At 38.2% G+C, this 14,377-nt stretch overlaps 1 protein-coding gene across 1 annotated transcript in view; it reads left to right on the top strand.

Annotated features, from left to right (window-relative positions):
- The window catches only part of COL19A1 (collagen type XIX alpha 1 chain), a 381,848-nt gene that overhangs the window by 46,753 nt on the left and 320,718 nt on the right, over positions 1-14,377 (top strand). The gene's annotated exons all lie outside the window — the stretch shown is intronic.

Below are 14,377 nucleotides of genomic sequence, written 5' to 3'. Positions count from 1 at the left end.
GGTGCTGAGGATTGAACCTGGGAACCCCATGAAGACAAGCAGCTTACTGCTCTATTATCTCAAAGATTCCTTACCCTATGTCTCATTAGTTAAGCATGTGTGTGTCTCTGTGTGCGTGTGTGTGTTGTGCTATGCTTTAGATTGTAAGGACTTGATGAGTTCAATAACTTAACTAAACTTGCCTCGACTTCTCCTTTTATCCCAAGACTATTGCTACTTGGGCATATGTTTCACATCTATAATTCTACTGACTCCCGGTTATCTCCTCACTGAAGCAAAAAGTTATAGAAGCTTGCAGATATGGAAACCAAATAGCCTTCTCATTTATCTCCACAATGCCTATTTCTTTTCTGAGCAACTCACAATAGCAAAGTATAAATTCCCTTTTAGTAGAGTTGTGGAGAAAAACATTTTATAATATAGTGTTGCTATTATTTCTAATTTCATCTCCAATGTCAGCCATCAGAGAAATGTTAGTCAGATAATTCGTAAAATTCTCAAATGAAGTGAAGAATCTAGGGGCCAAGAATTGAAGATCTGAGGATGAATAAAGACACAGTCCTTGCCATCAAGTTATTTCTACCTGGGAAGACAATTAGCTATTAAGGGAAAAAGTAAGAACGTTTAGGTTATGTCTATGACAAAATCTCTGGTGAATTGATGAAGTCATGTTGAGACAGCCAGGAAAATTCTTACAAAGGATTTGAAAAGTAGAGGTTTGAAGAATACATACAAATGTGCTAGTGAGCCAGGACCTGGAATCTGGTAGTCAGAGGGAACATCATGGCGATTTTAAAGGTCAAGGCAACTTGAAGAATGGCGAGAAATCCTGTGTGGTTAGTGAGCATGGTGGGAATGTCAGAGGGTAAAGATGACTGGAAATTTAGGTAGAGATGCTGTTCCGGAAGATTTTGTGTGCCAGAGTAAAAGGTTTGAACCTTTTTCATTTAAATAAATAAATAAATAAATAAATAAATGGTGAATGACTTCTGTGATCTGAAGGAAACCAGAATATATCAACTTCACTTTTAAAACCTTATTTGAATTAAAGGTATGGGAGCAATGTGTTCTTGAAAAAACAGCTGAATGTATGCCAATGGGAAAAGTCACTGTTTTCAGTTACATGTTGGGATCTTCTAGACTTACCCTGAAACAAGCCAGGCCCCCAGAACCAACAAGGTCACTCAGAATTCAGAGGACTTCTTGGACAGCAGTTGGCTTTTCACAGGAATTGTTTTATCTTTTTTTGGCATGGGGGACACTTGAAAAACCTAGTCTTCCGGGGCTCCATTTCTGAAGAGGAGCTTCTCCTTAAATGTTTTCTGAATGTCATTTATTAGAGAACTTGTTTTCAAGGAGCAGTCATTTACAATGTCACAGTGAACAAGTGCTAATCATAATAGGCGTGAGATGATTAGAGTCTTCCATGCTTTATTTTCCCATTAACAATCTATCTGTCTGTATCCTCTTTACAAACAAGGCTCAAAAAAAAAGGGCTAATATTTCAGTGTCTCTGTGGTTAAGGAACTCAAATATCATCACCCAGTTGGGGGGCAAGGCATTTCAGACAAACCCTTTAGGCCCTGCAAGCCAAATTGCTTGTCACTTGACAGGTGATGGTGGATGTCAGCTGTGAAAGAAAGACTTGCTATAAACTCCAAGCATCTCTCACTTCTCTCTCAGGAAATGTAACTTATATCATGTTTCTCTTCCTGGAAGATATTCAGCAAGTCAAAAGCCCGACTGATACTTGTAAATACGGAAGTTCTTCATAAACCCAGCCTCACGGTTATTTAGAATACAAGAATTAATTTGGAACTAGTTCTTGATATTTAAAAATAGATTTTTTTCCATTTAGCCATTTAATTTTAAACACAAAAAATAAAGGTTAGTCTTGCTAAATATGATCTGGAAAATTCAATTCAGCAATTCCAAAATAGGGCTTTTTTAAAAAAAGGGGTTTTATAGTTCAAGTCTCATGCTATAAACTGGTTGAAGAATTACCCATGAAACTATAGTGATCAGTAATTAAACTTAAAAAAACCAACTAAACCAACTCTGCACCTAAACATATATTGCCTTAGTTTTTAGAATGTCATTTATAAAATAAAATTTCTCTGGTATAGCCATGTCTTATTGAAACTGGGAGCCTTTGTTAATCATTTTTTTTAAAAAATAAGTTTTACATTTTATCACTTGACTCACATATTATTAAATGAGAACAAGAAAGAAACTGGGAGTCATTAAAATTTTCTCTTGCAAATCTTTTACTTTGTAGTTGGGCTGTTCTTTATCTTTTCTATACACAATACAGATGCTGCTGCTTTGCAAATTATTATTCTTTTAGCAACAGCAGAGAAATACATCAGACTGAACTTGTTGTACAACAAAATTGCCAAATTCTCAATATACTCACAATTAAAGAAATGTATAAGCTTCACTGTGGTCTTTCTTTTTATTGACAACAACCCACCAGGCCCCATCATAAAGTCATTACATCCCCGATTCTATCTCCTTCCATGTAAAATAATTTTATCAATAAATACTTGCATATGGCTTGAAAGAACAAAATACATTTAAGTTTTATAATTCACCTTTGGCTTTGCTCTATTTTCAATGCTCTCTATCTGAAACAGTATGTGACATAATACATGTATCCTCTTAAACAGTTCTTACTGGCTTTTTCATTAATTGGATGGCCAGGAATGTCCAGTATTTGTTCAGTTGACACCCTTCTGTCCCTAAGAGACCAGACACTTCACTTGCATTAAATTAACTTTGTGCGTATCTATGTCAGGCATTGATTTCATTATCTCCAGGGATAAGAGGAATGGAAGCTTACACAGAGTCCTGTGCCAGGAAAGCATTAACGTGTGATTGGTGTTGATTCTTGTTCCATAATCATTTTAAAATAGTTATATTTATGATCATTATTTTCACATTTTAAGGAATTTCTTAATTTTTTGGTTAGCGTACGAGTTTACTGATGTACTTCCTAAAATATTATAATTAAAGATACATTACTTCTAGTCAGGAAGATAAATAGAGTCTCTTTTGATCAGAATTCGTTATGCATTTCTTCACATAACAATTATTTATATATAGATATATATTCTCATAATACAATGATGGCAGTCTCCTGCCCCGGTGCCTGGCTGTCCTCACCGGCGCCCCTTGAAGGGGGATGGGTTGAGTTTCCCTCTCCGCCCTGAACACAGCCCCAGCAGCTGAAGACCTCCGGCACACAGCCACAGCCATGCCAAGACCACTCTCCACACACTAGGATGGGCCTCACGCATGAAGGAACCGGCAGTGGAACCCAGGTGTGCAGAACCCGGGGCTGAGATCTCCAAGCCTGCCTGGTTCGGGACTGGGCCTCCTCCACCCAGATCCCCCATCTTCCAGTAGCTACTCAGTTACACCAACCAACTGCCGTGTAACCCCATCAATGGCCAAGATCCAGAGACTCTAAAACCAAGCTCCTGGAAGTTCTTAATTGTCTAGTTCTCACTCTCAGAGAACCCAGCAGATTTCCAAGAGTCTCTTGCCCGCATATATGCCTGATTGGGAACACCTGTAAAGCTGATTAGAGGCTGCCCCAAAAGCCTCCATCCTTCTCAGAGAGCCCAGCAAGCTGCAGAGAGTATCCTGCCCCCACGGCAGAGCCTGGCAAGCTACTCGTGTTGTACTTGATATGCCAAAAACAGTAATAATGATGGTCCTCATTCCCCTGACCCTGAAAGAGCCCCCAATATGCCATCGGGCTACAATAGCACTTGACAGGGATAAATGGAGATGTTACTGGTGCCCGCTTGAGCAAATCGATGAACAACGTGATAGTGATAGTGATTCTCATAATTTTATGACTTCCTGAAAAGTAGCCCTCATTACAAAATAAATACATGGTTGATTATCCTTCCTTATACTAAGAAATGATCTCTAAGGCATGAAAAAATAATTCTCATTGGTAATCACCTTCAGTGGTACAAGTATGTTTTCTAAAACCCAGCAGTCAACAATTCTTATTTTATATTATGTGTTTTTCTATGCTTCCTGATGTGTGCTTACATTATTAGAGGAAGTGACTGTAATAATTAGGTTGTAAAAATGTCATAGTAAATACATAGCTCAAAGTTCAAAATTTGATCTGTCACTGTTGTTAACATTAGTATGATTGCAAATATTTTATTGTTTAAATTTGAAATTTTGTTTTCCTCTTCTCTCCATGCCACCCCATGCTCAGAAGAATAGATATTTTTATCCCATATACTCCCCAAATACTACTTTTAAATCAGGTCAGCTAGGATGAGGGAAATTTTATTCTTAACCCTGAGAACACAAGCAACTTGATATACTGGAAAAAACAACTGAACTTGGAACTAGGAGTCATGAGTTCCAGTTTCCTCCCGAACTCTGTCTGTCTGAATACTTGTGGAGCAGTTATTTAACTCCCAAGGTCTTGCTTCTTTATGATTTCTATGCTATGGTTTTATCAGTTGCAATGCACTGTAGCACTGTCCTCTGTTGTTCATCGATTTGCTTAAGCGGGCCCAGTAACATCTCCATTGTGAGACTTCTGTTACTGTGTTTGGCATATTGAATACGTCACGGGGAGCTTGCCAGGCTTTGCCGTGCGGGCGAGATCCTCTCGGTAGCTTGCTGAGCTCTCCGGGACTGGGCCTCCTCCTCCGAGAGAAGGAAGAATCGAACTTGGGTCGGCCATGTGCAAGGCTAACGCCCTACCCGCTGTGCTATCACTCCAGCCCCTGCTTGTGTCATCACCCCTTTTACGTTTAGGAGAATAGAACTATAGGACACCAATTTGTGTGTTTTCATATAACTAAAACTAAAACTAATTTTCAAAGACAGTGAGGGTTGCTGAAAGACAGTTCTAGTGAAATTTTGTAGCAATTATTCTATGTTTGTATGGCCTAAAGAGATTTAAAACTTTTGCTGAAGGGATACTCCTGTTTTGTTTCAAACCTTTTGATGAATTTGTTTTAGAATCACATAGAGCTTGATTTTATCTTCTGCTGTTTTTCCTGCTGAATGTGATACAATAGCACATTCTCACAACTCCTTTTATTTAAAACATTAAACAAACTGACATAGATTTTTATATCAAATATATGATTATCATTTACCAGCACTGACCAACTTAGAGTAACCAGTCTGATAAGTCCCTATTTTCATGGTAATCACATTCTTATGGTTGGATACAGGCAATAAATATGTAAACTAGTATTTTTTCTAAAATCTGGTTATATGCCTATAAATAATAAAATAAGCTAAGAATGTTAAGTACTGATTGTTATGAAAATAACTATAGATCACTTAGAGGAAATGGCAATAGACTAATCCTGAGTAGTATCTTCTCACTACTGGTTACTTCTCACTGAGATGGTTTCTCAGTGAATATATTTTTTGTGGGGAAAGCCTTCCAATCAGAAGTACTTAAGCCAACCCCTCAGTAAGCCTGGGGTGTTCAAGGAACAAAATTCAGTTCTTTGTGCCTGCAGTCTAAGCTCCATAGACTTAAACTGGGCACAATGTTCTAGTGAAAGGCAAGTGATAAAACATAAAGAAAACCTTTAAGTCATTATTGGAGTGTTCGTTGAGTTCAAGGAAACATGGGACATAATTAGAAGGTTATAAATACAGAAGGTATCTGGTCTAATTTTGATTTAAAAGCAAATTCTAACTAGTGTGTGTGGGCTAACTTGAGGGGAAGAAAAATGAAGTCCCCTAAGAAAAGTATAGTGAGGGGAAGGATGGTGGCAGAAGAAATATGGTGTTAACATGGGAGAGGATGAGTGGACAAAATCAGACTCTTGGTGACAGAAAAAATAATACTTGCTGACTGGTTGGATAAGGTTAGGAGTAATGAAAGGAAGACATAAAACAAGAATGATTTTTAAGAATTTGGTTAGGATATTTGGGTGAATTACTGCATCCTTTATTGAGATGTGAGATTCTTGTAGTGGATGTATCTGGCAGGAAATAAAGATATTAATTTTAGACATTTAATTAGTTATCTTATTAGTGAAGTGGAGATGCCCAGAATAGACTCAGGTATGTGAGTCTGTGATACAGTTTGGTTTTTCTCTAAGTGTCTCTTCCTCTTCCCCTATGACATCACTATTTCCTCCTTGAAACTTTCCTCCCTAACACTGTTTTATGGTGATATTTTGCTGTCCAGGGTTCAAGCGTGCATCTTATCATGCCTCTCACCATGGTCTGTTTTATTCACAGATGTTTTCTATTCTGAATTGCTTTTCTTCTGTATACCATCAACATTTAAACATCCATGCTTTGCAATAGTCCCTACACATTTTGTCCATACTTTCCAAGGTGAAATTAATCAATAGATTAATTTTTAAATTTTTCTATTTGTTGTAATATTTCAGTGACCTCTTGGAACAATTTTATTTTGTCTAATTTTTTGTCTTCTGTCTTTGAAGAATGTGGTTTACAATACTGAAATTATTTTGGAACTATTTTAATGTTAACAAGGTTTTTGTTTTATAAACACACATTTTCCAGAGAGAAAGAAAGTGCTGGTAGAGTAGTAGTTATTTTGGCTTGTCAATGAAAGTTCTTCATAGTAAAACAGAATGCCAGAATCTATGAATTCATACCACATATAAAAATACAGTGGCTGTAGAATTCTATTTAATAAATATCATGCATATATGAAGTTATTGAATGTTTCTCCCGGATGAGAACAGTGCAGTCTTCTGCCCCCGCGCCTGGGTGTTCCTTCCCGCGGCCCCTTGGAGGGGAGCGGGTTGAGCTTTCCTGCCCGCCCCGACCAGGGCTCCGGCAGTCGAAGACCTCCAGGACCAGCCACCACCATGCTGAGACCACTCTCCGCACACATGAAGGTACTGGCAGAGGGACAAAGCCACGCGGGTTCCGGGGCCGAGACCTCCAAGCCTACTCGGATTGGAGTCGAGCATCTTCCACCCAGATCCTCCAAATTCCAGTAGGCGGGGGTCACACCCACCACCTGGCCCCCTGGCGCTGTGGTAATCCCATCAGCGGCCAAGACTCAGAGACTATAAAATCCAGATCCCGGAACCGCGCGGCCACATTTGTGACCGCGCGACATCTTATCAGAACTTTTTTTTATGACATCTTATTGTCTCATTCCTACTTTGGACAAACATGCAGGCTATCGAATGTAGCCTGCCCACAGGGCAGAGTCTGGCAAACTCCCCGTGGCATACCAAATATGCCAAATACCAGTAACAATGATGGGTCTCATTCTCCTAAAGAGCCTTGAATATAATCTCAGGGCTAGGATGAAAGAGACGTTACTGGGGCCTGCTCGAGGCAATCGACGAATAACAGGATGATGAAATGAAATGAAAATGAAAAATGAATGTTTCTTTCCTCTTGAAACAAGTTTTTTCTTCTAACACAAATATTTTTTTTACTTTGTTTTTTGTAATGGATCCCTGTGAGGTGCAGTTATAGACTTACAAACCTCCGTGCTTGCATTTCAGTCACACAAGGATCATGTACCCATCCCTCCACCAGTGTCCATTCTCCACCATCAATGATCCCAGTGCCCCTCCCCCCACCCCTACCTTATTCCCCCCACCCTGCCCCACCTCTGTGGCAGGGCATTCTCTTTTGCTCTCTCTCTCATTTTGGGTGTTGTGGTTTGCAATATAGGTATTGAGGGGCCATCATGTCCGGTCTATAGTCTATTTTCAGAATGCATCTCCCATCCCGACTGGACCCTCTAAGCACCCTTTACTTGGTGGTCCCTTATCTGTCTGAACTGCCTTTTCCCCCAGTGTGTGAGGCTGGCTTCCAAGCCATGGAGCAATCCTCTGGTGCTTATCGCTACTGTTCTTGGGTGTTAGTCTCCCTTTCTGTTAATTTATATTCCACAAATGAGGTAACGCAAATATATTCTAGATGTCATTTTGTTTTTATTTATTTATATTCTATTAATAGTAGATAAATATTATGTACCTTACTATAATAACCACTTATATATATTGTCTTAAAAGGCATAGGCTGGAGTGATAGCACAGCGGTAGGGCATTCGCCTTACAAGCGGCCAACATGGCCGACCCGAGTTCGATTCCTCCGCCCCTCTCGGAGAGCCCGGCAAGCTACTGAGAGTATTCGATATGCCAGACACAGTAGCAACAAAGTCTCCAATGGAGACGTTACTGGGCCCGCTCAAGCAAATCGACGATCAACGGGAGGGCCTTTACCTTTACCTAAAAGGCATAAAACATTTTTTTCAAGATTTTATGTTTTGAAATAATATATACTATTTAAAAATAAAGTTACAAAACATATATACTTTAAACAATTTGCTTTTTGTTTATACCACAACATGAATTATGACAAAGAATATTTTATCTGGATCTTTCAAGGTTTTTACTTCTTTAAAGGTCATATTAGGTTGCTACTCTGATACACAGCTTGCTATTCATGATTAAATATTACTAAATGGGGTGTATTTTCTATAAAAATTCTATCCATTGCTTATTCAGTGATACTCCCACTAGAAAAATATTGTTCATTATTACTTGCTTGGGATGGAGCAATAGCACAGCAGTAGGGCATTTGCCTTGCAGGCAGCCAGCCCGGCTGAGCCGGGTATGATTCCTCCGTCCCTCTCGAAGAGCCCGGCAAGCTACCGAGAGTATCTCACCAGTGTGGCAAAGCCTGGCCAGCTACTCTCGACTTATTCAATATGCTAAACACTGTAACAACAAGTCTTAAAAAATTGAGACATTACTGGGCCCGCTCGAGCAAATCAATGAATAACGGGAGGATAGTGACAGTTACTTGCGGAACTCATTCATATAACTGCGATATTAGAAAATGTCAATAGGATGTCATTAACCTTCTATATCCAAGATCAACACTTGAAGTGGAAGGCTCAACACATAAATTAATATTAACTTATATTTCAGAAGCTCAGCATTTAGCAAAATTCAAATACAATGAATTTTGTTTCCTTTTATTTCATTTATTCCTTTCATTCACATTAATAAAGGCCATCTAAATATTCAAGACACATGGCAGGAGAGGCATACCAAATCAAAAAAAAACTTTATTTTTTTTTAAAGCATGACTAAAGCAAAGTCATAGAAAACCAAATTAGGTAACAATGCCAAATAAAACTTGCTGTGTGAGTAGTCTGCTTTGAACTGAGCCTTAAGAAAAGGTTCTAGATATAATCTGGAGTGTTTCTGAAGTGTCCTATCTCAATATAATAGACCCCTTTGAACTTGGCTGGAGGGATAGCACAACGGTAGGGTGTTTGCCTTGCATGCAGCCAACATGGCCGACTGAAGTTCGATTCCTCCACCCTTCTTGGAGAGCCCAGCAAGCTACCAAGAGTATCTCGCCCGCACGGCAGAGCCTGGTACCCGTGACGTACTGATATGCCAAACACAGTAACAACAAGTCTCATGATGGAGACGTTACTGGGCCCTCTCGAGCAAATCAATGAACAACGGGAGGACCGTGACCGTGATTTGAAAACTCTAAAATGTGTTTCTAATGTGTTCTCTGATGATCTCTGTGAATGGCAGTTCGTGGTTAAACCATAATGTGACACAAAATGCTCTCAGGCTTTGGGGAAGTGGCAGTGGGTCAAAAGTGCTACTACAGGGATTGATGAGCTATAGCAGAAAGCAATGCCCAGATCTAAGAATCAGTTCCACTGAGAGTGTGACCCCAGTAAAAAGTTAATCTCATAAAGATTTTTGACATTATAATGGCTTTCCTCTTGGTGTTAAAATAAAGAGAGATGTTAGTTTTTTTAAAAATTTTCTTAATTTTTTACAAAGACATTATTTATACTCATGACCCCTGTAAAAGATATTTCCATTTTGAAAAACAGAAATTAACCTTTATGAAGACATATAGACTAGCATACATATTTTCAAGAACTGAGGCAAGGGAAAATACATATTCAAAAAAATTCACATAAATAAAGATTGAATGTATCAATACATTGATGGTGATGCAAATTACAATTGAAAAGGGACTAATATATACTATGTTTGCTGACATGGAAGTAAGAAATATTTCATAAAAGTCTATAATTTCCAGCCTATATTCTTGATAACAAACAAGTCACTGCGATATTAAAAATAAAACTAAAGAATCCTCTAATAAAAATATATTTGCAATATTATCTTCATATATTTAAAAAATGTCTAATTACAAAGTACTAGTGCCTAAATTTTTGAAGTTGAATAAAATTAACATCTTATGAACTATTAAGTAATTCACCACATATGATTTTTAAAATGTGCATAAGAAGTGGTCTTCAGTAAGAATCTTGCACTTGGGGATATAAGAATAATTATATTTAATTTTACTTATAAGTTTAAACTTACATAAAAATTATGTGTACTTTATGTGTGTACCTTATGTGTACCTTATTGGATTACCCATTCATTATCAAATTGATGTAGCACACATGTAGCATTCTGTAAGGGTTGTATTTAGGCATTGTGAGTAATGTTACAAAGGTAGATTAAATTCTGTCCTCCTTTCAAAGAGCTTGCAATATCATGAAAAGATGTGACAGGTGGCTATAGCTTATGTCTTTAGTGGTAAGTCAAGAGTGAAGAGAAAAATGATCTCAGTGGTAGAGCACTTTCTTGTATCCCTGAGCAGGAATGTAAGATACCCAATACCTCCCCATCAGATATACCTTAATGGCCCATGCACGTTGTACCATTGGTAAATCACTGAAATGTCTGCGTGCACTACTGGCCCAAACATTGCTGGGTATGGCCCTTGATAAAGTGCTCTTAGAACAACGCCGTGGGAGGCCCCTATTAGAAAAACAACTACAATAATCAGTTTTAAGGATTTAAATCAAAATAACCAAAGAGGGATATTGCTACTGATTATAGAAACAAAAAGTCACTGTCACTGTCACTGTCCTCCCCTTGTTCATTGATTTTTTAAAATTTTTTAAAAAATTTTTAAAATTTTTTTATTAAAAATTTTTAGTGAGACATCCTGAGGTACAGTTGCAGACTTACACATTTTTGTGCTTGGGTTTCAATTATACAATGATCAAATACCCATCCCTCCACCGGTGCCCATTTCCCACCACCACGTATCCCAGTATCCCTCCCACCCCCCATCCCCCCCCATCCCACCCTGCCTCTGTGGCAGAGCATTTCCTTTTGTTCTCTCTCTCTTATTGGGTGTTGTGGTTTGCAAAAGAGGCAATGGGTGACAATCATGTTTAGTCTATAGTCTACTTTCCGCATGCTTCTCCCATCCTGGGAGGATCCTCCCAACACCTTTATTTGGTGTTCCCTTCTTTATCTGAGCTCCCTTTTCCCCTAGTATGTGTGGTTGGCCTCCAAGCCATGGAGTAAAATTCCTGGTACTAATCTCGGCCATTCTTAGGTGTTAGTCTCCTATTTTGTTACTTTATGTTCCCCAGATGAATGCAATCTTTCTATGTCTATCCCTTTCTTTCTGAGTCATTTCGCTTAACATGATACTTTCCATGTAGTACCACTTGTATGTAAATTTCATGACTTCGTCTTTTCTAACAGCTACATAGTACTCCATTGTGTAAATGTACCAAAGTTTCTTTAACCAGTCATCTGTTCTCGGGCACTCAGGTTTTTTCCAGATTCTGGCTATTGTAAAGAGTGCTGCAATAAGCAGACAATTGCAGATGTCATTTTGACTATACTTTTTTGTCCCTGTGGGCTATATTCCCAGGAGTGGTATTGCTGGATCAAATGGGAGCTCAATTTCTAATTTTTTGAGAATCGTCCATACTGTTTTCCAAAAGGGCTGAACCAGTTGGCATTCCCACCAACAGTGAAGGAGTGTCCCTTTCTCACCACATCCGTGCCAGCACCGGTTGCTTTTGTTCTTGTGGATATGGGCCAGTCTCTGTGGCATGAAGTGATATCTCATTGTGGTTTTGATCTGCACCTCCCTGATGATTAATGATGATTTTGTCATGTGCCTTTTAGCCATTCGGATTTCTTCTTTGTAAAAGTTTCTATTCATTTCATCTCCCCATTTTTTGATGGGGTTGAATGTTTTCTTTTTGTGGAGTTGAACCAGTACTTTGTATATCCTTGACATTAACCCCTTATCAGATGTATAGTTGGCGAATATCCTTTCCCATTCTGTAGACTGTATTTGTGTTTTGGTCACTGTTTCTTTTGAGGTGCAGAAGCTTCTTAGTTTAAGATAGTCCCATTTGTCTATCTCTGTTTTCACTTGCTTGGCCAGCGGTGTGACATCTTTGAAGACACCATTAGCTTCTATGTCATGGAGGGTTTTGCCAACTTTTTCCTCAATGTACCTTATAGATTCCAGTCTGATGTTGAGGTCTTTAATCCACTTAGATCTTACTTTTGTACATGGAGTTAGGCAGAGATCTGAGCCCATTTTTTTCATCCAGTTTTGCCAGCACAATTTGTTAAAGAGGCTTTCCCTGCTCCACTTCACATTTCTTGCCCCCTTATCGAAGATTAGATGCTCGTATGCTTGGGGGGAGAAGGAATCAACCTCCCTAACTTCAAACTCTACTACAAGGCAGTAATAATTAAAACAGCATTGTACTGGAACAAAGGCAGAGCTGTAGACCAATGCAACAGTGTTCATCGATTTTCTTGAGCGGGCCCAGTAACATCTCCATTGTGAGACTTTGTTGTTACTATGTTTGGCATATCGAATACGTCACGGGTAGCTTGCCAGGCTTTGAGAAACAAAAAGTATTGGGAAATACTATGAACCAATGCCTGTTCACAGATTATATAGTTTAGAAGAAATGGAAATTTTGGCAATGCTCAGGGTTTATTCCTGGGTATGCATTTAGAAATTACTCCTGGCACTGCTTGGCAGACCATATGGGATGTCAGAGATTATTCCTGGGTTGGCTGTGTACATGGCTAGCACCTTACCCACTGTACTATCTTTCTGGCCCCAGAATTTGAGTTTGATTTTATTTTGCAATGTACCAGCTACTTATTGACATAAGGAGAAATATAAAAAATCTGAACATAACTATAACGAATAAAGAAATTGAAGTGCTAGTCGAAAACTTCCCACAATAGGCATAGGGCCAAATGATAAATTCTGCCAGATGTTTAAAGGAGAATTAATGTAAAACATTCATAATATTTTTAAATTAATACAAGATGATGTACCACTTTCCAGCTCATTCTATATGGCCATTATTATCCTGATGTAAACCAGAACAGACATCACAAGAAAAAACGAACATATTTTTATCATTATATTTACACAATCTCAACAAAGTACTAGCAAACTGAATTTAGGAACATGTAAACTGGATTATACATTCTGAGCAAGTGAATTTTATAATAATGCAAGATTTGTTCAACATACAAAATTCAGTATTTGTATACTACTGATGAAAGAAATCAAAGAAAAACTGAATAGAGAATATGTTTCCATGGAGGTGGAAAATAGAAAGACTAAATTGTTTGCTCTCAATCTATAGATTTATAACAGACCAAGAAAAATCCCTGCAAGTAATTTTGCTGTTATTGATATCTTATTCTGAAGTTTATATGAAGATGTAAAGACCTAGAATAGTCAACAGAATCTTGAGAGGAACAAAATTAGACTACTGATTTATCCAACTTTGAATCACTGTATATATGCAGCCATCAAGTGTGGTGTTAGTGTCAGGGGCTGGAGCAATAGCAAAGCAGGTAAAGCATTTGCCTTGCACGTGGCCGACCCAGGTTCCATTCCCAGCATCCCATATAGTCCCCTGAGCACCGCCAGGGGTAATTCCTGAGTGCAGAGCCAGGAGTGACCCCTGTGTATCACCAGGTATGACCCAAAAAGCAAAAAAAAAAAAAAACCCACCAGAAAACATGTATGGTATTAGTGAAAGAACAAATAGGTTGGAATAATAAAATTGATAAAACCCTAAAATAGATATATGTATAATCAATGATTCTTTGAGAACAAAAAAAGCTACATGATGGAGTAAAGATAGTCTTTTGTGTCAATCATGCTGGAATAGTTAGCATCCACATATCAAAAGAAAAGAAAAGAAAAGAAAGGAAAAGAAAAGAAAGGAAAAGAAAAGAAAAGAAAAGAAAAGGAAAAAAAAGAATCTAGACATTGATCTCATACCCTTAAACTTCCTTGGATATAGTAGAGAAGAAAAAACTCAATGACCTTGTTTCGGTGATAACTTTTAAGATAAAATACAAAATGTGCAATCTGTTCAAGAAAACATTGTTAAGATGGGCTTCATTAAAATTAAAAAATAATCTTCTCTGCGAAACAAAATGTGAGTAAAACTGAAATACAAGGCACAGACTGAGAGAACAATTTAAAAATGTCTGGGGCCAGGCTGGAG

The sequence above is a fragment of the Sorex fumeus genome, unplaced genomic scaffold (genome assembly GCF_029834395.1).
Source record: "Sorex fumeus unplaced genomic scaffold, SorFum_2.1 ptg000008l, whole genome shotgun sequence".
In the NCBI taxonomy this organism is placed as follows: Eukaryota; Metazoa; Chordata; class Mammalia; order Eulipotyphla; family Soricidae; genus Sorex; species Sorex fumeus.
This window is presented reverse-complemented; position numbering and strand designations above follow the sequence as displayed.